Genomic DNA, 24,896 nt, shown 5'->3' with positions numbered 1-24,896 from the left:
TAATCATTTTTTTCTCTTTTCTTCTTTTACATTTTATTAGGGACTCCAACAACTCTTACCACAATCCATACATATACATACATCAATTGTATAAAGCACACCCATACATTCCCTGTCCCAATCATTCTCAAGGCATTTGCTCTCCACTTAAGCCCCTTGCATCAGGTCCTCTTTTTTTTCCCCCCCTCCCTCCCTTTTCCCCCCTCCCTCATATGCCCTTGGTAATTTATACCTCGTTATTTTGTCATATCTTGCCCTATTCGGGGTCTCCCTTCCCCCCTTCTCTGCTGTCCCTCTCCCAGGGAAGAGGTCACATGTGGCTCCTTGTAATCAGTTCCCCCTTTCCAACCCACTCACCCTCCACTCTCCCAGCATCGTCCCTCATGCCCTTGGTCCTGGAGGTATCATCCACCCTGGATTCCCTGTATCTCCAACCCTCCTATGTACCAGTGTACAGCCTCTGTCCTATCCAGCCCTGCAAGGTAGAATTCGGATCATGGTAGTTGGGGGGAGGAAGCATCCAGGATCTGGGGGAAAGCTGTGTTCTTCATCGATACTACCTCACACCCTAATTAACCCATCTCCTCTCCTAAGCCCCTCTATGAGGGGATCTCCATTGGCCGACACTTGGGCCTTGGGTCTCCACTCTGCACTTCCCCCTTCATTTAATATAATATATGTATACACATCGCTCAGAAACAAATAAGCCCACATGGAAGAAGCACACCGGCCAGTGCGATCACGAGGTGCCCAAGGGACCAGATATAAGGCATCATGCAAAAAAAAAAAAAGATATAAGTGTGTGTATGTATGTGTATTTATGTGTATATGTATATATGTATGTGTATACAAATATATTTTAAAGGAATAGCCTAATAGCTGGTAAAGATAGTAAATTATAATTAGAAATTATCCCACAAAGGTAATTTCAGGGTCATATAATTTCATACACTAAATTGGATCCCAGATGGATTATAGACCTAATAGTAGAAGGTAAAATAATAAACAATGTATTTTTAATAAGCAAAAATGGGGCTTTTTTGTATGGGAAAAAAATTATATCCCGGATCAGGTATCAAACATCAAAGACAAAAAAAATTATACCATTGTGAATGAGGGAGAGGGCAGAGTGGGGATCTAGGGCCAGCTGTGGGGAATTGGACATTCCTTTGCAGAAGGGCTGTGGGGAGGAGACGAGCCAGTCACGGTCCATTGCAGCAATGATGAAACACAATTTTCCTCTAGTTCTTGAATGCTTCCTCCCCACCCCACTATCATGATCCCAATTCTATCTTACAAATCCAGCTGGACTGGAGGATGTACACTTGTACAGATAGGACCTGGAAACACAGGGAATTCAGGACAAAGGAACCCTCAGGACCAGTGGTGAGAGTAGTGATACCAGGAGGGTGGAGAGAGGGTGAAGGAGAAAGGGGGAACAGATTACAAGGATCTACATATAACCTTCTCTCTGGGGAACGGACAGCAGAGAAGTGGGTGAAAGGAGACGTCAGATAGTGTAAGATATGACAAAATAATAACAATTTATAAATTATCAAGGATTCATGGGGGAGAGGGGAGCAGGAAGGGAGGGGTAAAAATAAGGAGCTGATACCAAAGACTCAAGTAGAAAGCAAATGTTTTGAGAATGATGATGGCAACATATGTACAAATGTGCTTAACACAATGGATGGATGGATCGTGATGAGTTGTACGAGCCCCCAATAAAATAAATTTTTAAATTGTATCCCAGAACATAAAGCCTATTGCCCATAAAGGAGAATACTGATAGTTTGTACTATATTTAAATTAGGAGCTCTGTTCATCAAAAGATTTCATTAAGACTATGAAAAGGAAGCTACAGATGGGAGAAGATATTTGCAACACAAATCATTGACGAAATATTCAGATCTAAAATATAAAAGGCGCTCCTACAAATCATTAAGAAAATAAGACAACATACTTCTTTTTCTTTAATGAGCAAAACAAAAAATATTCAATAAAAGAGGAAAAGCCAGTAAGTATATGAGAATTGCTCAGTATAATTATTTATCAGGGATAAGCAAATGAAAGCCACAGTGATAGCAAATTAAAGCTATACATCTGTTGTTTGCAGTTTCACATCTCTTCCTCATCCTTCTGGAAGTATGAAATGTCCTTTATAATCAAATTTCCTTTATAAAACCAACTCTCTTCTCGAGTCTCAGCTGTGTAGTTTGGGTGGGATTCAATTCCGCTTTAAATTCAGGAATAGATCTCAACTGACCCCATCCAATTTAGATATTCCATTTCCCAGGCCACACTCTTTGGTATGAACATGAAAGTCAATCAGAACCAATAAAGCATGAAGAGATATGCTGCAGATTCAAGTACAGACAACTTGCTTTTCTCTCCAACTGGAAATATCAGAAGAGAATTTTCCTTTTTTCCTTGTATGATAAGATCCCAAGTCACGCAGTTGATTCTAATGCATAGTAACCCTTTATGGGTTCCTGAGACTGTACAAGCAGCCTCTTTGGTCTCCAGAGGAGTGACTGGTGGGTTTGAACCACCAACTTTGCAGTTAGCAGCCCACAGCACCACCAAAGCTCCTTGTATGACAGACAGTGACATGTAAGATCTAGAGCTGTTGCAGTCAACAAATGAGACCCTAGGTTGGCAATCTGAAGCCATGGGTCACTCTGGAGAAAAATGAGACGTTCTACACCTGTAAAGATTTACAGTTCCAGAACCCCCTGGGGCAGTTCCAGTCCATTCTACAGGGTCACTATGAGGCAGAATTGACTTGAGGGCTGTGCGTGAAAGCTTTAAAGAGAGGAGAGGGTTGAAAGTAAAGGTGGATGCGATGGAAGAGATCATGAGAAACTGTCCTGGGTGTTCCATGGAGCTGACTGAAATCTCACCTAACACTAATCCCACCCCTGACATTTCTGACAGGCAGACCCTTATGTAGTACAAAAAAGGTCATGGACTTTGGACATGTTATCAAGACACACCAGTCCCTGGAAAAGAATATCTCAATTAGGAATGTTGTAGGTCAGCAAAAAAGACCCCCTCAACACGATGGATTGACAAGAGGCTGCAATGGGCTCCAGCCTGTCCTTTGTGTGGATGGCAAGGACTGGACAGTGTCTCACTGCGTGACACACAGGGTTGCTGTGCATTACAATCAAGTCAATGGCACAAAATGCCAACAACAAGCACAGGCATTTCCTTTGAGGTGGGTTTTCTATGACTTTCAACATATTATTCTAATCGATAATGTAGTCACTATAAGTGCTTACTAATGCATCAGAGAACATGCTAGATATTTTGTAAACATAACTGAACCTTAAGACGCTAGAAGAAGAAGAAGAAGAAGAAGAAGAAGAAGAAGAAGAAGAAGAAGAAGAAGAAGAAGAAGAAGAAGAAGAAGAAAAGGCAGTATGTCTTCCATCTTATAGATGATTAAGTAAAATACACAGGTGATGAGTGCTTATTGGCTCTTTGTTCTCAAAGATTTTGATTCAGGAAAGTCTTGACAAGAAATGAGGGGGAAACATAGCATTTGAGTTATGTAAACACAGATTTAAGGAGCTAAAGGTCACATAATTTCATGCTTAGCAAAGATCCTAATGGCATTGGATTTTTGTGTCAAAGTAAATAACAAAGAATTAAGCGTACATGTAAAAAAAATAAATCAACTGGTAGCTTTTCAAAGGGACTTTTCTGTCTGCCCCTCGTCTGCCTCTTAAACTCTTCTAGATAAAGACAAGCTAGCCCGGGGACAGGAGCTGACTACACTTGTCTGGCTTTTGTAGCTGAAGGAGAAGCAGTCTTGGCAACACTTCCTGATGTACTGAACATAAAAGACACAGGTAACAGAGACATCGATCACGGACCTGTCCTGTGGGCCAAGCGCAGGACAGAGAAAACAATGAAAGCAGAGGCTTGGGCAGCTCCAAAGCCCTCCTCACCTGACTTGTTACTTTTAATATCTCTCTCTCTCTCTCTCTCTCTCTCTCTCTCTCTCTCTCTCTCTCTCTCTCTCTCTCTCTCTCTCACACACACACACACACACACACACACACACATTCTTTGCAAGTCTCTGCACTATCCTTTTATGCCATCCCACTCCCAACCCCCCTGCTAGGTCCCAAGTACAGATGTTCTGAGAGTGGACTAAAGCAAACTATTCAAAAATGCACTCCTTAGGAGGGGGCAAGAAAAAAAGAAAAGTCAGCCAAAGAGATAGGGTCTGGCTGGTGAGATAAAATAGGAAAGCAAGCAATTTGGGACCCTAAGTGCTGGCACGGTTTTCCAAACTAGCTGATTGGCATTAAGTGGATGTGTCCTTTTCTTTTTTTTTTTTTTGGCTCCCCGGAACCCCCCAAAATTATTAAAATAACATTTTTATTGTAAAATAAATTAAAAAATACCTAGCCACAGGCAAGGGTCTCAAACAGTTTTACTATGAGATAGAGATCATTGCAATTTTGATTATGCTGATTGAACTTGATATTAGGTCTGCTGACCTCTCCCTTGACTCACCCTGAGATTGTTCTAGGTTCAAGTATTTCTTGCTTGTTCCATGACAAAAATTGCTTCCCTGGCCTTTTAAATACTGATGGTGGTCTTTTCTTTCTTACTCATTATTCGTATTTTATCTTTGTATTACTATTATTTTATCCTCAGCACTTTATTTAGTTTTTGTTGTTTCTTTTTGGTTTCCCAGTGTGTGAAGCACAGAAGGAGTCGATGCTTAGAGATAATAACTGATGCAAGGGTGTACAGGGGAGGTCAGGGTGGGGGTGGGAGATAGGGAGCAAACAGTGTATACGGAGGTGGTAGGGGGCACCAGAACTGATTTTAAACACACAACTCATTTAAAAAAATATTTAACCACAGAGTAAAAAGGAGAAAATGTTCTAAAATTGATTGTGGTTATGAGTGTACAATTCTTCTTGCTATAAATTTTATGATATGTGGATTGTGTGTCCATAAAGCTGTAAAAAACTATAAATAAGAAAAACTCAAGCTCCTTTATTACTATTTGGAAGAACTTATTACTATTACTGGAGGATAGCACATAGGAGTACATGTATCTATGAAAAACAAATCTTTCTTATCAAAAATCATCCTTCACAACATAAATCTGCTGCACAAGGCTTCTTTAGAGCATTGAAAAGCAAGGATGCTACTTTGGGGACTACGGTGCACCTGACCATACCCGTGATATTGCCAATTGCCTTATAGGCATGTGAACGTTGGATATTGAATAAGGAAAACTGAAGAAGAATCAATATGTTTGAATTGTATTGCTGGAAAAGAATACTGAAAGCACCATGGACTGCTAAAATGACCAAAAAAATATGTCTTGGAAAAAGTACAGCAGAATGCTCCTTAGAAGCAAGTAAGAAAAAACTTTGTTTCATGTACTTGGGACATGTCGTCAGGAGAGCCCAGTCCCTGGAGAAGGACATCGTGCTGGGGAAAGCAGCAAAGGAGAGGAAGACCCTGAAGGAGATGGATGGGCACAGTAGCTGCAGCAACAGGCCCAAGCACAGGAACAATTGTGAGGCTGGCACGGGACCTGTCAGTATGGTGCTCGGCTGTGCCTAGGGTCGCTGTGGATTGGAATGGACTCAACGGGACTTAACAACAACATGATTGTAATGGTTAGATGCTCTGCTACAATATATTTTATAAAATTCTTTTCTTTGGATGTCCCGATTGGTTTGAAATGTTTTAGAAGATCACAGATAGTTTGGATTGCTAACCTGAAGGTAGGTGGTTCAAGCCCACACAGGGCTCCATTTCTGCAAAAATTACAAGAAAACTCTATAGACTGGTTCTGCTCTGTACCATGTAGCGTTCCTATAAGGCTGACTTGACAACATGGCAATACTTTGAGTACAGGCCTTCAAAAATACACAGAAAGCATTAGGGTGGGGGGTGGAGATAACCTGCTATTGATACGGGGAATGAAAGAGTTCACTTGCTGTTAATCAAAATACTGAAAGTATATTAAATCTTCCATATATGTGGTTTATGCACCAACAGACAATGCTTTGATGATTACCAGGAGGCGAAGAACCAGGTGTGTGTGTAGGGGGGGAGAGGAGGAGTAGGTTATTGAAGGGAGAGGGAGAAAAATGAGAGGGGAGGGACCACATATGAAATTATGGACAGTTTAGCAGGATATTGCTGTTGATTTCATTTCTTGAGTTGGGCTTTGTAAATATGTATAGTATGTTTCTTTAAAGATAAACAAACACCTCCTCCAGAGTCTATCCCCAAATCTAAACAGTGGTCTGAGTGGCTTGAAAGAAAAAAAGAGAGGAAGAGAAGTGAAATTGAAATGATTTAGACTCTTTAGTGACAAACAAGTTCATCTCAAACAGACAAGCCACAAATATTAGAAATATAACAATTTTAAAACGAATTTGTTAGAAAACCAAAAAGTGACCATTTCTTTTAAGCTCAATCAGTAAGGATCTTCCAACCCAGGAAGGCAGTTTTAAGGCCATTAGGATAACCAGCCGGGCACAAAGTATTCAGAGGCCACAGGAGAGGCCTGAAGGCTAGCAAAGCCAGGCACAGATTCCCGCCCCCCCAATTTTAACAAACAAGGGTGCATGGGGAGTCTGGGGGTAGTGGTCCAATGGCCCCTGGAGAAGTTAGGTGTAGATAATTTAGAAAACCATCAAGGCGTCATTTCTCCCTTGAATCCAGATGACACCAAGTCCAAGCCTTGTAACAGTAAAAGCACTAATTTTTTCTTGGTCGTAGGTTTCTGAGCAGTGGTAGACCAGATGGACAGAATATGCCCTACCATGCTTTTCTCTGGGACATGCAGTTTGGAGTCCATTGTAAGCTACCCACCAAATTGATAGATTACAGGAGACTATCCAGACAGAACATCCCCTAGTGGGCTTTCGTCCTGGACAGTTTGGAGCTCATCACAAACAATCATACTCACAGATTACAGATTAGAGATCTCTCAGAGACATCAACCGAAGAGAGACACAGCTACAGACAGTTTAAAGCCTACTGAGGCAACCAGATTTGCAGATTACAGATGAGCTCTCACAGCTATGGAGGCAAACCATACCAGTCCCATTCGTTGCAAACTTTTCAGGGGTGTCAAATACTGAGTACACTTACCAGATGAAAGCCTAGAAGTGAAGGGGATGGTGAGGGGCAACCTAGGGCCCTCAAAGGAAAAGGACATTCTGTGAGCACTAGAGGACTCTGGTACTTCCAGTCATGACCCCAATCGTTCAGGTAATCCACAGTATCTCAGCAAAGAAGGGTCCCTAACTAGGGCTTCTTGGTTGACCAGAAGGCCTCTGTATACCTTCATGGTTGCTAGTCTGTGGACTAGAAATTAAGTTCTGGGATGCCTGTCCTTGTTTCAGTCAAAGACAGTATCCGGGTTGATTTAAGAAACTCTAAATGTATTCAGAAACCTGAGAGAGAAGGATAAAGTGGGGTTGCTACCTCCAAACTGCCTCAAAAATCCACTGGAAAGCAAGTGGTGAACCTTAAACAATGTAACCAAAGCAGGACTTTTCAGTGATCATAGGAAGAGATCAGCAGGTTTTTACGAAGATCACAGGATACAACTGATTCTCTAAGAAGGTGGGTTTTTCAATTATCATTAAGAAATTATCTATACTTACACTTCTGCAGAGCCATGAGACCACCATCCCCTGAAGCCGCATGCACCTCTGTTTATCCAAATGGGAGCGTGCCTCCATGCCCAGACTTACCAGACCACAATCCCCTGCGGCCTCTGAATGGGGGAGGGGTGCTTTGTGCCTGGTGACTTATCTTAATGGCATGACTTACTGCCTTCCTGAGTTAGAACACCCCTACTGACGGAGCTTGGAGGGGGCTATTACATTTTGGATTTTTAACAAAGTAAATCTTAACTTATGTTACGTAGCTAGTATTTTGATGAACAGCAGGCTCTTCACCTCCTCTATCACTATATTGAACATTTTCTATTATAATAACTGTATTCCGGCCAGATTATTTGCATTGTTGCTGTCAGGTGCTGTGAAGTTGGTTCCGACCCATGGCGACCCTATGCACAGCAGAAGATACCACCAGGGACTGGGGCAGCCTCACAATCGTTCTCATGTTCGAGACTATTGTTGCAGCGCCTGTGGTAAGTCTTCTTGTTGAAGGTCTTCCTCTTTGTCCCTGCCCCTCACCTTGACCAAGCACAACATCCTTTTCCAGTGATGGGTCGCTCCTGGTAACATGGATAACATTTAAAGTTTAAAACTGGAGTCCAAAAATACATCATGGCATGGCTTCTTTTATGATCAAGGACAACCCTACATGCTGTTAAGAATTTTAAAAAGGTTTGATTGTAGAATATTACAGTTCGAGTTGGGCAACACTAAGTAAAAACACAAATTCCGCAAGCAGAGGGGAGTCTATACGCCTGGAGAACAAAAGAAACGCAGGAAGATAATAATTGATTGTAGACAGGAGCAGTTTATGACTTGAAATGTAAAGGCTGGCCATTGCGCTATGAGGGCGTATGCTCACCCTGGAATTGAGTGGGTAGAGCCAACTTGAGAGTCACGAACATGTGCGCCCCAGAAACAAAGTGTTTACGCCACGACCCCTTCTTTCCATGGACAAATGGTTTACATCTGACCTTTCGCTTGCTGCTGAATGTGTCTTGGCCCTGTCATTGTTTTGTCTGACATGAGTGCCTCCCGTTGGAAACTTTTCCATTTACAATGTGTGTTATCGTGCATCCTCTTGAAACGCTGTAAAATGCACATCTATGGACCCAGTAATGAAGCCTTATCTCACAGCTCGCCTAGCTACTTGCTGCCCTAAATGCTTCTCCACCAGAATTCATGCCTAGTTTTCTTCAATTCTCATTAAAAGTGCAGTGTCAATTTTAAGCTTACCTCAGTGGGCTCATGTTGTACTTCCTGGAGTGAGGTCCAGCACTGTGGCAGGGGCCAAACCCAATCCAAGGATACATATGGCAGCCAACTAAATAGGAGGAGGAAAGAAAGAGAGAGAAGAAGACATGGGTGAGTGGGGAGCAGGACACTAACCCACCCAAGGGGAGGGTATTGTTTATATCTCCACAGGAGAGGGAGGGACCAGGCTTCAACCCAATGCGCCAAGACGTGAATACAACATACCGGCATGGACCAGGGAAACAATAGAGAGGTCTGCGGGGCTGGCCTCAATCCCAACTACATGAATACCCCCAACCCACCCCCAGAAGAATGCACTTCAGAAGATAGCACTGAAGCTACAGCTCAGGGAGAAGGACATGTCTGATCAGAGCACACAGGAGAAACAAAGAGGGATGGAGAGTGAGGGGAACACATCCTGGCCCACCAGGCCCCCAGCATGATATTCCTTTTCAAAGCAAACAGTGCACAGAGAAGACCACAGGGCTGGCCCATCCCGCCCCCCACCCTCTCGTCATACCCTAGATTCCAAAAACAAACAACAACAAAAAAAAAGACATGACATCCCTCACTGAACCACAGCACTATGGGGAACAACACTGAAGACACAGTGTGGGAATTGTGCCCATTCTGACCCTATCACACTGGGACAAAACACCAAGGGCATGCAACAAACCAGCAAGGGGAGCAAAGCAATGAAATCCCTGGGGAATACCAAAAATAGACTTTGGAGACAGAATGTGGCTCCCATCAGACCCAATCAGAAAACACTCCTAATGGTCAAAATCAGACCTGGAACTATTTACAGGCTTTTCCTTTTTTGTCATTGGCTTTCTTTTTCATTGTTGTTATTTTGTTTTTGTTTTTTGTTGTTGATATTATTTTCTTGGTTTTGTCTTTCTTTGTTGTTTTGTTTGGCTCTGCCTGGTTTTTGCACTTATTAATGATTCTGCATGCCTATCTAGATAAGGTAGGCAGGATAAAAAATTCAAAGACAAAAACGACAGAACTGACAATTCTTGGGGCGGGGGGGGTATAGGAAAAGGGGAGATGGGAGAGAGGAAGGTGGGAGTGAGGGGTGCCAAACTAGGGACAATGGAACAAATGAACTAAAATCAATGGAGAGAGGGGCGTAGGATGCCTAATGGGGCTTAATCAAGGGCAATGTACTGAAACCCAAATGAAGGCTGAACATGATGGTAGGATAAGAGGAAAATAAAAGGAAATAGAGGGAAGAATGAGGAGACAATTGACATTTATAGAGGTCTAAATACAGGCATGTACACATGTAAATATATTTCTATATAATGAGAGGGAAAACGATCTATGTACTTATATTAATATGTTAAGAAATAAAGTAGCAAATGGACATTGGACCTCCACTCAAGTACTACACAAGAACACAAGAATACTTTGTTCTAATAATCCGGCATTCTGTGATACTCACCGCCCCGACACAATCGCTGAAGACAAAATTGGTACATAAGCAAATGTGGTGAAGAAAGCTGATGGTGCCTGACTATCAAAAGCTCTAGCATCTGGGGTCTTAAAGGCTTGAAGATAAACAAGTGGCCCTCTAGCTGAGAAGCAACAAAGCCCACATGGAAGAAGCACACTAGCCTGTGTGATCATGAGCTATCAATGGGATAAGGTATCAGGCATCAAAGGCCCAGAACAAAACCATACCAATGTGAATGCATGGGGGACAAGGAGTGGAGACCCAAAGCCCATCTGTAGACAACTGGACATCCCCTCACAGAAGGGTCACAAAGAAGAGATGAGCCAATCAGGGTGCAATATAGCACCAACGAAACACACAACTTTCCTCTAGCTCTTTAATGCTCCCCCACCCCCAATCATGACCTCAATTCTACCTTAAAAATCGGATTAGACCAGAACAGGCACACTGCTACAGATAAGAGCCTGCAATACAGGAATCAAGGATATATAAGCCCCTCAGAGCCAACAATGAGAATAGAGATACCAGGAGGATAAAGGTTAGGTGAGGGGAGATAGGGAGAATCAATCACAAGGATCAACATATAATCCCCTCTCAGGGAGACGAACAACAGAAGAGTGGGTGAGGGGTGACAGAGGATGGTGTAAAAAATTAAAATAATAATCTATAACTTATCAAGGGTTCATGAGGAGGGAGGGCGGGGGCTGGAAGGGGGGAAAATGAGGCGCTGATACCAAGGGCTCAAGGAGAAAGAAAATGCTTTGAAAATGATGATCGCAACATATGTACTGATGTGCTTGACACAATGGATGAATGTATGGATTGCGATGAGATGTAAGAGCCCCCAATAAAAGTATTTAATAAAAAATTTTAAAGTAAAAAGTGCAGTGTCTATAAACCCTTTCTTACTCTATGAATGAATGGGGCTCTCCAAATCACTACACCTGGGCTCTGAGGTGAGGGAACTCTGGGATCAAGAGAGAGCTGGACACACAAGGGATAATGAGGATATTGAGACTCAGAAATGTCAGTCACATCACTTGCCCAAGGTCCCTCAGGCAGTATGATCCCTCCTCCTTGCCACACCCCACCCACCTACGACTCTTGTCTCCACCCTTCAACAGACACTGGGAGACAAGAGTAGTAACAAAGAGCTTCAATCAGTAGTGTTTGTGGTCCTCTTTGCCCTCATCACCATCTCCACCCTCCATAGCTTCAGTTGTGCAGATGTGAGTAGGGCAGAGAGCCACTGGGCTCTCTGAGGGGCCAATGTCTCCAGTCATCAATGTTTAAAAGTAGAGCATCTCCCATGGCTACGCGTGCCTTTTTGGCAACAAGAAACTACCCTCTTGGTGCCACCAGTGTGTGATTGTCACCAGCTCCAGCCACCTACTGGACACCAAGCTGGGCATCGAGATTGAGCGGGCTGAGCAAACTGCCCACATGAATGACGCTGGCAGCAAGAACACTTTCTGAGTGGTGCTCCATCAAGTGTATTCCATGTGCCTCCGAGGCCCCAGGCATTCGTCAATCAGATGCCCCAAACCATATTTCTCTTCTGCTCACCCATACCCCCCTACCCCCGCCACCAGCATGATGCAGAAGGACGAGGGCAAACTTGTGTGCATCAACCAGCGGGTTGGGCTGGCATTCCTCAATATGGAGGCTGTGCCATCTCTCCTACCACATCCACCAATGTGACCACCTCTTCCAGGCTGAGAGGAGAAAGGACGGGGCAGAGGCCCATTTGGGGCTGAGTACACACGATGAGCTACTTCACCACGGCGATTTCAAAGGACCTCTGTAGGGCATGGTCCCTCCTGAGCACCGTAGCCAGCAGCACGCCTGGACAAGTGTGTCACCGACATCCAGAATGAGCACAGCTGCAAGGGCAACCACCACTCTGTACTTCATCGTGCAGCTGCATCTTCTCAGCCTAGACCCAGCTGTATGGGATCACCGTCTCCCATCCCCCTGGACCCAGGCCACATTGCCTGGAGGGACTTAAGGGCCACAGAGACGTGACTTGTAACCTAATCACTCAATCGCAGGGCCTTTCCTGCAGAGTCATGGTAGGTGGGAATGTTTCTAGCTAATCTGCACCTGGTCTTATTTCTTAGCTAATCAAGGATTTAAGACTCTATGTGGTTAATCAGGAGTGTCAGGGAAGGGCTTCTATCCAATCACGATTTGAGCAGAGTCAATCAGGGTATGGGACTATTTCCAATAAAATCCAAGGCCAAGGACATGCCCTATTACATGAGGCCTAGGTTCAGGGCTCCAGAAACAGACCCCTAAACTACTCCTCATTTGGGAGGGACAGTGGAGTCCTCTTCCAAGAAGCTGTGTGACTCCCTCCCCTCTCAGTACCAGAGTGAGAACTTTGTGTGGCATGGGGGCTCTCTGAGGGAAAACCCGAGAGTTTGTGAGGGTTATGAGGAGATCATGGAGGTGGAGGTCCTGAATCTGGCCTTGGCTCTGCCAGGTGACCTTGGGAAAATTGTCCCCAGCCTCCTCTCACTGTGCACCCTCTGCCTGTGCCAGATTCCGATGCGGAGTGTGAGGCTCCTTCCTCCTCCCCTCCCACCTTGACCTGGCCATCCTTGGGTCTGTTCTCTCTCAGAGTGGACTCTTCCCTCCAGCCACCACCATGTTCTGGAAGGCTCGGTCCTGGGTATCTGGGGTTTCCATCCCCACCACATCTGGAAAACTAGAGGGCTTCACAAGTTCTCCCAGGGTTGGGGGATCTGACAGCTGCTTTGTTAGTCCACTCAGCCCCATTGATATCAGACTGCTTTCCACAATGTTTGCACCATTCATCCCTCCTGACCAGCAATGGATAAGGGTGCTGATGGAGTCTACCAAATGTTTACGAGTGGATGAATGGGAAAGCGGATGTGATTTAACCTATCCGACTGCAAGACCACATGTACATATATCATAGGATGACCAGTTCAGACACAGTCCCCCTTCTGCGAAATGATGCTTAAAGCACACAGGCAAGCTCCGACTTGGGCCAGCTGGATTCTACGTCCAGTACTTAGAAGTTTAAAAGAAGATCCAAGTCCTCCAAATTGCACCGCACGACCAACTGCTGTTGCTGAGATTCCCCGGAGGTGCCCTAGTTTACTGATTTTTTTAATTCTTCGTTCCATCCCAAGAAATACCCCAGACATCTTCCAATACTTTCCCACTTTTAGGCAAAAGCTAGCTGGAGACTGTCAGTTGGAGCCTCCTCGGAGGCACAAGAACAACCTAACAGCCAGGGATGCCTTTGATTGCTTGCCGAGTCCACCCAAGGGCAGGGAGGTGCTGAGTGCACGTTGGGCCTTACCAAAAACCTAGCCCTTCATCATCAATGTAGCCGGAAGTGGAAGAAAAGCCTTCAGAAAGGAAAACTATTGGCAAAACCTTGACGGCCCCTAGAATGCAGACCTGCTTCAGAAATAGAGGCCGCTTCCTTGTGGCAGACTGCGGGTACCAAGCTTCCAGATGTCTTGTTCCCAGAAATTCCGAGAAACCACGGGCATGAAATGGCATACATTTCAGCTCTCTGAGAGGACTGTTCTTTCATTGTTCGTTCCCCATATGTCACAAAAGAACAGCTTGGGTAGCTCTGGGTGTGTGGCAAAGCTGCCACCGCACCTCCGTGGATTTTTCTGTCAAAGAGCCTGGAGAAAGTTAAGCTGCGTTCCTTTGAAACCCTGCAGGTAGCGCTCATACCGTCTGGACACTGATTATAAGACTAGATGTCCTTAAATAAACTTGTCAAAACTGAAAAGCCTGGGGCTGTTACCTTGTTGGGGGAGGGGTGTGTGTGTGTGTGTGTGTGTGTGTGTGTGTGTGTGTGTGTGTGTGTGTGTGTGTGATAGAGAATGCTGTTGAAACCCATGGAAATTAGGGAGGAAAAGTAGTTAGAACAGCAAAGGTGGCGTCCTCTGTTAAAGCGGCCTCTTGCTTCCTCCTTCAAAGTGCTTCGTCAAAGCAGTGGGCCTCTCCTAGTCTTCACCATTCTCTCCCAAAGCTAGCTGGAAGAGCCTGCTCCATTTTCTGCCCCCCCCCCCCCGCCTCTCTACCGCCCAATGGAACAGTCACAATTGCGTCAAGCCAACCTTTCAACAGTGATGCTTTTTCAGGCCCTTTCTCCTGGGCGAGAGCTTACCATAGGCAGAGCCGGGGCTGCAGGGAATGTCTCAGCTTTGAAGCCCAGGAAAAAAGCTTACGCGTCAGCTACACCGACCACGAGAGACTTGAATGTATCTAAGTCACATATGTGAACCTCGCTGCCCACATCTGTAAAATGGGGATAATGCGTATCTTAAAGTTTTTTTATGAAAAAAAAAATCTAATTAGTCAAGTGCCTTCCGGAAGCCGTCAGCAAATGCTGCGTTGCTTTTCCTGTTCTTTCCTGTCAAGCTGAAGCTTTTCTGACCCTAGTCAGCGTCTTCTCTTCTGGGTCCACCCAAAGCCTCTGTAACCTGACTCCTCCTCCCTCTCTAACCATGTGAGCCCCAAATTCACTGGTATGACTTCTGTGCCTCAACCGGACTCTATCGCCCGCCTGGCCTCATGTCTACCTTTTTATTTCCCACACCATTGCACCCTTCATGCAGCAAACCTTTCAAATCCAGCTCCAGTTGCACCCTCTGCAGTCCTCTTCATCGCAATGGTTTCAGAATGTTCGCACTTACACAGCAGGACACATTTCCCAGCCCACAAGCCCCACTCCAAGGAGAGGCAGCATAATCTTAGTCACATCAGGGGTTTCTTTTTTTATATATGTAAATCATTTTATTGGGACTCATACAACTCTTATCACAATCCATACATACATCAATTGTGTAAAACACATTTATACATTCATTGCCCTCATCATTCTCAAAACATTTGTTCTCCACTTAAGCCCCTGGCATCAGCGCATTTACCCCACCTCTTTCCCCCCTCTCCCCTCCCTCATGAACCCTTAATGATTTATAAATTATTATTTTATCTTATCTTACACTGCCTGGCATCTCCCACTTTCCTGTTGCCCATCCCCCAGAGAGGAGATTATATGTAGATCCCCAAGATCATTTCCTCCTTTCTACAACCCCTTGTCTCCCGGTATCGCCACTCTCACTGCTGGTCCTGAGGGGTTCGTCTGTCCCAGATTCCCTGTGTTTCCAGATCCCAATTTTACTGCTGTGCATCCTCTGGTCTAACCAGGTTTTCAAGGTAGAGTTGGAATCATGATAATTGGGGGCAAGCATTTAAGAACTAGAGGAAGGTTGTGAGTTTCATTATTGCTACACTGAACCCTGAGTGACTCATCTCCTCCCCACTACCCCTCTGCAATGGATGTCCAGTTGTCTACAGATGGGCATTGGGTCCCCATCACACACTCCCCTCATTCACGATGATATGATTATTTACCCCTGCCTTTGTTGCTTGAAACCTGGTCCCCACAGCCCTTCATGATCACACATGTGGTGTGAGGCTTCAATGTGGGCTTTGTTGCTTCTGGACTAGATGGCTGCTTGTTTACTTTCAAGCCTTTAAGTCCTCAGACACTATATCTCTCGATAGCTGGGCACCATCAGCCTTCTTCACCACACTTACTTATGCACACATTCGTCTTCAGCATTTATGTGGGGAAGGTGATCACACAATGATGGTTTTTGTTCTTTGGTGTCTGCTACCTGATCCCTTCAACACCTCGTGTTCACTTAGGCTTGTGTGCTTCTTCTCTGTGGGCTTTGTTGCTTCTGAGCTAGATGGCCACTTGTTTGCCTTCAAGCCTTTAAGACCCCAGATGATATATCTTTTTGATAGATGGGCACCATCAGCTTTCTTCACCACTTTTGCTTATGCACATGTCTGTTTTCAGCAATCATGTTGGGAAGGTGGGTATCATGGAATGACCATTTAGCTGAGCAAGGTTCTCTTGTATTGAGGGAGTGTGCGTGAGGAAGCCCAATGTCCACCTGCTGCCCTACTACTGAACCTATAAATATATGCACATAGGTCTATTTCCCCCATAATCATAAATATATTTACATATGCACATGTCTGTATTTAGGCTTCTATGTATGTCCTTTGCCTCCCACTCCTTTCCTCTGTTTCCTTGCGCTCTCCTCATCAGGTGTTTCTTATAGGAACATACTTTTCCCTATTGTTCTAGATTTTCAGCATCCTTTCGTTTAGGTTCTGTTTGTTTTGTTTTGCTTGGAGTGCGTCTCAACTCTGGGAGGCTTATGTAATGTTTAGGGGTGAAGAGGAGTTGATAACCTTGGTGTGGTCCACTCTCCATTCTGGCACCTGTAGAGAGGTGCATGCCCCGGTTGATCTAGCATCAGCATGTTTGCCTTCCCCACTTACGTCTGCTTTGAGCCTACTTTCCCATTTGGCCCCTGGTCCTAACCTAGCATCTTCTGCCACACTTGTCATACTGACTGCAGACCCAGTGAGGTCTGCAGGTCACACTTTCTATTGGATGGTGGTGAGAAAATCAATGGGATGATCTCAGGCCCTACCCCCACCCCCCTGTCACTTTGCACTATGGTGGCTGATGTGTTGCTATAGTACTGGCAACTCTACCTTTAGTCATTAAAATACCAGCAGGGTCATCCAGGCTGAACAGTTTTCAGCAGCACGTCATATTAAAAAGCACAAAGAAGAAATGCCTGACTATCTACTTCCAAATAATTAGTCACTGTAAGTCTTATACATCACAACAGAAGTGTAAAACACAGTGCATCCAAAACAGCGACCACAACAACGGACCTGAGCCTACCCATAATTGTGCACACCAGGCAACATTTCACTGGGTTGTGCATGGGGTGCATACTCGGGGCTCCATGGAGTGGCACTGACCCAGGGGTAACACCTGCAGTCCTTTTTGTCTACCTCTCACTCAGAGCTATTCTTACACCAGTGCCTTCTTTCAGTAGAGACCAGGGCACTCTGCTGAGAGGGATGGTCCCCAAACGCCAGAAGTCCTCTCTGCTCTACATCCCAAATCCCACCTGGAATTCTACTGTCTGCACACAGGCCGGGTTAGTTTTATGTAGGCTCAATCAAATAAATGTAGAGTATGTTGCCATTTGTCAGATACTCACACCAGTTTCTACCTCTCTTGCTCTTCTTGTCAATTTTCCTCTCTCTTCTCCCCAAAAGATTTATCTCTTTTTATTTGGAAAAACTGCTCTAATCAATTTGTTTATCTCTCGATTCAAAACTCTGTGTCTAACGCAGAGTAATGAAATAGAATTGAGATCCCAGAAGCAAATCTATCTATCTCCAGACAGGTAATCTTTGACAATAAACTGAAACGCATTAAAGGTGGAAAAGATATTCTCTAACTCTAACAAATGGTGCTGGCAAAACTGGCTATCCATTTGCAGAAAAGTGAAATAGGATCCATAGCTCTCACCAGAGATCAAAGACCTAAATGTAAAATCTAAAACCATAAAGGGCATTAAAATAAAAGGGAAATTTTAGGAGCCTTATAATTGACACAGTGGCTGCATCAATGAGCTCAAACATAAGAACAATTGTGAGGATGGTGTATGTTTCTCTCTGTTGTATATAGGGACCTAACGACAAAAATAACCTTGGCATTAAGCATAACTAAAACACACAAACAGATATGATTCTTTCTGATAGCTTGGCACAATCTGATTTCTTCACCAGACTTTGCTATAGCACTCATATCTTCATTGATAGCTTTATGAGAGTGAGGGTCAAGGACCATGTCAGGAGAAATATTTGTTCCTATATCTGTATTGGGATTAAGTGCAAGCCCCAAATCCATTCATGTGTCCATTGCTTATATTATTATTTTCCCCAATGGTAGCTTGCCCTATCAGGCTTACCAACAAGCAAAAATATAATCACCTCCCTACCCCTCAGACATGTCCCCCACCCCACACATTTCTTTACTTGAATTTCCAAAAAGGTTCCTAATGACAGTTGTAGGAATTGTTGATTTGGGTGTGACCTTACACCAGTGTTGTATGGCAGCAACTCACTGGTCTTCTCCCACCCCCTAAATCTTGGAAAATTTCAGTTGACCCCAGCTGGGTGAGGCCTCTTCTGTCAAAGTGATTTTTAAAAGATAGTTTTGTCGACATATACTTCACATATCATGTAATTTAGTCATTCACTCGTATTTAGATTTGTGAAATCCTTCCCAACATGATCGCTAAAGACAAATGGATACATAAGCAAATGTGGTGAAGAAAGCTGATGGTGCCCTGCTGTCCAAAGATATAGCATCTGGGGTCTTAAAGGCTTGAAGATAAACAAGCGACCATCTAGCTCAAAATCAACAAAGCCCACATGGAAGAAGCACACCAGCCTGTGTGACCATGAGGTGTCAAAGGGATCAGGTATCAGGCATCAAAGAACAAAAAAATCATATAACCGTGAATGCAGAGGAATGCGGAGTAGATACCCAAAGCCCATCTGTAGGCAACTGGGCATCTCCTTACAGAAGGGTTGCGGGGAGATGATGAGCCAGTCAGGGTGCAGGGTATCAATGATGAAACATAAAACACTCCTCTAGTTCTTTAATGCTTCCTCCCCACCACTATCATGATCCAAATTCTAAACTACAAACCAGCTAGAGCAGAGGATGTACACTGGTAAAGATAGGAACTGGAAACACAGGGTATGCAGGACAGATAAACCCCTCAGGACCAATAATGAGAGTAGCAATACCAGGAGGTTAAGGGAAAAGTGGTGGGGGGTGGTGGGGAACAAGTCACAGTGATCTACATATAACTCCCTACCTGGGAGATGGACAACAGGAAAATGGGTGAAGGGAGACATCGATCGGTGCAAGACATGAAAAAATAATAATAATTTATAAATTATCAAGGGTGCATGAGGGAGGGAGAGTGGGGAAAAGAAGGAGGGAATAATGAGGAGATGATACCAAGAGCTCAAGTAGAAAGAAAATGTTTTGAAATTGATGATGGCAACAATGTACAAATGTGCTTGACACAATAGATGGATGGGTGGATTGTGATAAGAGTTGTACAAGCTCCCAATAAAATTATTTTAAAATGTTTTATGCAATTTCAGAACATTTTCTTCTTGTACTCACTGTTGTTAGTTCCCTATTTCCCCCATCCTTCCCTGCCATACCCTTAGACAATTATTAATCTGTTACTATCTTTCTAGATCTACTTACCCTAGATTTCATGTGCAGAAAATCATACAAAACACAAACAGGAAGCAAGCAAAAACAATAATAACTAAATAAAACACAGAAAAATAATCAGCAAAGTAGAAAATATTTAAAAACTTAAACAAATTATAAATGGGTCAAAGGAGTGATCAAGCCATCTAATTGAAGTCTCAACTAAGTCCACGTGTAAGAAGCACACCAGCCTGCGTGATCCAAAAGTGGTGAATAATAAAATCCAGATCTGAAGGAGGGAATGGTCTCAGAGTTTAAATTCTGAACATTCGGTTTTCAGAGGGCTACAGAGGACAATGGAAACCCAAAATCCATTTGCAGGATCCCCACTTGGATTCAGCGTCCAGGGAATGCCCTCCAATCGTGCTGACTAGAGATGTGACTGGCCTGGCCATCGACAGAGAGCAGTGGAATGTCATTTGCAGCACAGAGAGGTTAAAATGTAACACGTTACATCATTTGATCTCCTTTTTGATTCCTTTTAAAGTTGTTTCAGTTTTTAATATGTTCTACTTTCTTTTCAAGTGAGGCTTTTCCTCTGTATGATTTTGTCATTGTTGTTATTTGTTGTAGTTTCTTATTGTTTTGTATGGGGATTTTTTGTTTTGCTCTGTGTATGAAATCCAGCAAAGGTAGATCTATAGAGACAGTAACTGGCTTAACAATTACCTAGAGAAATGGCACGGGAATACGGAATACGGGGGGGAAGGGGGGGTGGAGATGGGAAGCTAACAACGAGTACCAGAAAGAAGAAAATCTTCTAAATTGATGGGGCCATGATTGCTCAACTCTTCTTAATATGATTGAATGAATTTTGTGACATGTGAATTACATGCCAATAAACCTATTTTAAAAAAGAAGAAACACCAAATGGTCCGTCTATCTAAGAACTAGCTATTATACTTCAGAAATAAGAGCTGCGATGATAAAGAGACATATGCACGCCCATGTTCATCACAGCATTGTGCTCTGTAGCAACACTCTAAGTGTCCACCAACAGACAAATGGATACACAATCTATGGTGCCTACACACAGTGGAATTTCACACACTACACATACAATGGAATACCGCACACTTTAAAGAGTAACAAAAACTCTGTGGAAAACCACATAACATGGATGAAAGTGGAGGACATTACTCTGAGTAAAATCAGTTAATCACTAAAGGACATATATCTAAGAGACCACGTATATAGAAAATCCGGGACAGGTTTACTACTCTTAGAAAGAAACATTTTTTGTTTTTTATCATTACCAGGGCTGGGAAAGTAAATAGCTATTCGAAAAATACATACTGTATATATTCGTGTATAAGCCGAGTTTTCCAGCACCAAAAAAATGTGCTGCTGTGCTGAAAAACTGGGGTTCGGCTTATACACGGGTCAGTGGGTTTGGCTTATACACAGGACAAACTGGGATTCGGCTTATACATAGGACAAGCGTATGTTATCTCGCGGGTGATTGCCATTTCTCTGCTATTCATTCAAAGTCCCACTGACACTACAGGGCTTTGAATGTTTGCTTACTCACATCTAACCAACCAGAGCCATCCTATGACGTGTTTCTTTGAATAAGCCTTTTAAAGACCATGTGCGAAGGATGGTGCATGAATGGATGTTATCTGGTCAAGCCCGACTAACAAAAGGAAGAAATCTCATGAAGCCTACATAGAGTTAATAGCAAAGTGGGTTCGAGATACATGGGAAGACATTCCAGAAGACATGGTGTGACGTGCCTTCCAGAAATGTAGTATTAGTAATGCTATGGATGGCAGTGAAGACTGCGCTTTGTATGAAAATGACAACAGTGATGGTGATGACGGCGATCTCAGTGAGGACAGTGTCTATGATGACCTCACACCAGCTGAAGCTCTGCATTGGGATACGGGTGATGATGAGGAATCCAGTTTTGAAGGATTTTAACTCTTTCCATTTTAGCTTGGTTGCTGATTGAGCTCAGGGGATAGTACTCTTAAGGTATCATTGTTGATACCTTATTGTTTTTGTTGAACCTATTTTCCACTTACTGTCTTGGTTTACTAAAGTCAAATGACTTGTCCTTTTAGTTACGTTGTTTATTTAAAATAAATATTTAAATTCATTACCCCACTGATGTCTCAATTTTTAGTAATTTTATTTTCATTTGTTTTGATTATTGAAACTCACCAATAGGTTCTGCATTTTCCACACTAGGCTTATACTGGAGTCAATCCGTTTTGCTGGTTTCTCAGATAATAATTAGGTACCTCGGCTGATACTTGGGTCGGCTTATATTCGAGTATATATGATACTCGAGTATAAGCTCACCCAAATATCAGCCGAGGTACCTAATTTTACCACAAAAATTATATAAAAAATAATTTATAATCTAATAAGGGGATGTGGGAGGGAGGGAAGGGGGGAAAATCAGGAGCTGATACCAAGGGTTCAATAGAAAGTAAATGTCTGCAAATGAATGAAGGCAACATATGTAGAAACATGCCTCATGCAATCAATGTATAGATGTCACAAGAGATGTAAGAGTCCCAAATAAAATGATATTTTTAATGTGCTGTAAAACTTGGCTTATACATGAGTATATATGGCAACTAGAGGGTAGGCACATATTCACTTGGGTGAAGGGAAAGGCAACATACAATAAGGAGGAGATCAGCACAGGATGATCAAGGCAAAAGAAGGCTCAGGGAGGAGCAAACGATCAAAGTCAGCCAAAGTAAGCAAAGAAAAATTCCAGAATAATAGTAGCAATAATTTACATAGCTACACACACATTGAACAGGGGTTGGAAGGTGAATGGGACTACACTTCCATGTGTATAGAGAGATCACAGAGTATGTTTCTACATCAATATTTAGAGCTACTGCAAATATCTCCATGGATATATAACATATAGGGGAATACCATTATGAAAACATTTTAGCCATAACCAAGCATCTTGAAGGAAGGAATCTCTGGGCCAGGGAATTCAGAACATCAAACCCCATTGGTGTCCAACAGTCTGAAAAGACAGTGCTCCACATCCTTCTTTGTTAAGTAGTGGTTGGGTCTTAAAAGTTTTGGTCTCTCCTCTTCTAGAGGAAAAAAGGGTCAAAGAAATCAAAGATGCAAGGAAATAATTCACCAGGCAAACCCCAGCCTCTACCACCCTGGGACCAGAAGAACTAGATGGTGCCCACCTCCCACTGCCAACTGCTCTAAAAGAGATCATAACAGGAGATCCTGAATAGTGAGGAAACAATGTGAAACCAAACACAAAATCGTGTTTTAAAAGACTTAATGGCTAGAGAGAGACTGGTGGAACCCCTGAGCTGATAGATCTTAGACACTCTTCAAGGCTAGAAATGAGCTCATCTTTGGTGGCTCAGCTTTCAGCCAAAGAATAGACAGGTGGTTCTCTAAGGTGAGTAACAAACAATCAACCATGTGAGAGCAAGAAGGCAGCATGTGCCCATTGTCAAGGCTGAGAAGGGAGGACAGAGCAGGAAGGAAAGACAAACAGAAGCAAGGAAGTGGGGAAATGCTGTCTTGCTATGGCGATTTCGTGCCACAATCAAAATGTCTATGAATTATTGAGTAGGAAGCCAATTCATTCTGTAAACTTCACCCAAATCGTAATTAAAACCTTAAATTTTAAAAAATCCTCTATGTTTGAATCTTTCAAGGTTTTCCTTTTAGAGATTGAAAGACATTTTGCTTTATATTTACTGACTCTGCCATGAGTTTTAAAAGTGTGTTATTGAGCACATAAGTTGAATATTGACCCGTATTTTCTCTGGAGCTATAAGCCCAAGCTTCCCTAATTACCATCTATAATAAATAGAAAGATTGCAGAGCAGAAAGGAAAAATCACAAAAATCAAAATGTGAGTGAATGGTTTCAGTGTAGAAAAAATATACAAGATACAAAAAGAGAATTTGTTGATCTCAAAAATCACCCTTATCCCATGAAACTGGGTACTTTTCTGTCCTATCTCATTACTACATTTCTTCCCCTAGATAATTTCTATTAATTGTTTAATTTTATGCTTACATGTCACTTTCTCTGAAAAGCCATCCCTTGCTGTACTCATCCATCCAAATTAGATAAAGTGTGTATCCTATGTGTGGCTGACAGAATTTTCAGGTGGCTCCCATGGACCCCACACCTCCCATAAGCCCCTCTCTACCACCCTCCCCGGGCTTATGTATATGGTAAGCCATCGCTCCTATAATTGTGATATTACATGGCAAAAATGATTTTGTACCTAAGCTTATTGATCAGTTAACTGGGAGTTCATCAGAAGAGAAATTACCTGATTGGGCCTGACAATCTCAGGAAGCCTTTAAAAGTAGAGTTGTCTCTGGCTTGTTGCAGAAAAAAGAGGTAAAAAGTGAAGCCTGAATTTGCACATGGTGGAGACCAGAGGAAATAAATGCAAACCCCACTCAACAGGCAACCAGAAATAGGCCCATCTACCCAGAGACCAGAAGAACTATGTGGTGCCTGGCTACCAATATCATCTGTTTTAATCAAGGCCACAATAGATGGAGCCCGATAGATTGAAAGAAAAATCTACTCAACACACAAGTCCATTCTCCAAAAGATCAGTTACTGAGACAATTGAGACTGAAGGACATCCTGACATTATCATCCTGAGATGCCCTTTAAAGAGGACTGAACAGAGATCATCTTTTAGTGAAATAAGAGACTGGCACAAAAAACAAAGGCAGTGTTTCCAAAAGTGGGCAAAGCTGCTCCCTGGGGGTAGGCTGTAGAATGATGGGGATGGGGGTGGGGGTGGGGGTGGGGGAGCCTGCCAAGGCAGATGCCTACACTTTATCCTGAACTGTGGGCTACAGTCCAGATGTTTTTAACTGCCAGGAGCACTGAGCTATTTTTTCCTGAAGAGCAGGAACTAAGCAAATAATTTTGGGAACCTAAAAGATATATTACCCCTGCATATGATATTCCAATTAAAAAATTCCCTATGAGATCAAAATGTCTACAATTAGTCTAAAGCAAAGATGAGAAAATATAGTCAAGGTCATTAGAGTACTGCACGAGGAACAACCAGAACACAATTGAAGAGAAAGTTGATACACTGTAGAAAAGGTAAGCAATGTCACGGGACAATTTGCATAGACATTTCAAATGGAAACATTATATGCCACGTGATCATTTCTCCAAAGACACAATCAAATATGATTTCAATAAAGCAAACAGGAGAGACGAGTCCTTTGAGAAGGACAGCATGCTGGGTAGAGGAGTCGTGAACGAGAGAAAGGTCCCCAGTAAGAAGGACTGGCACGGTGGCTGTAGCCATGGGCTCAAACAGAAC

General features: G+C 43.2%; 2 pseudogenes; both read left to right on the top strand.

Moving 5' to 3' along the window:
• Nucleotides 1-8,062: 8,062 nt before the first annotated feature.
• Nucleotides 8,063-12,096, top strand: LOC142445982 (alpha-N-acetylgalactosaminide alpha-2,6-sialyltransferase 6 pseudogene; annotated as a pseudogene).
• Nucleotides 12,097-12,205: 109 nt separating this feature from the next.
• LOC142445980 (heat shock protein HSP 90-beta pseudogene) overlaps nt 12,206-24,896 on the top strand; it is a 35,637-nt pseudogene continuing 22,946 nt past the window's right edge.

Source organism: Tenrec ecaudatus, chromosome 4 (genome assembly GCF_050624435.1).
Source record: "Tenrec ecaudatus isolate mTenEca1 chromosome 4, mTenEca1.hap1, whole genome shotgun sequence".
Taxonomy (NCBI): domain Eukaryota; kingdom Metazoa; phylum Chordata; class Mammalia; order Afrosoricida; family Tenrecidae; genus Tenrec; species Tenrec ecaudatus.
The sequence above is the reverse complement of the archived record's forward strand: the minus strand, read 5'-3'. Positions and strand labels throughout refer to the sequence as shown.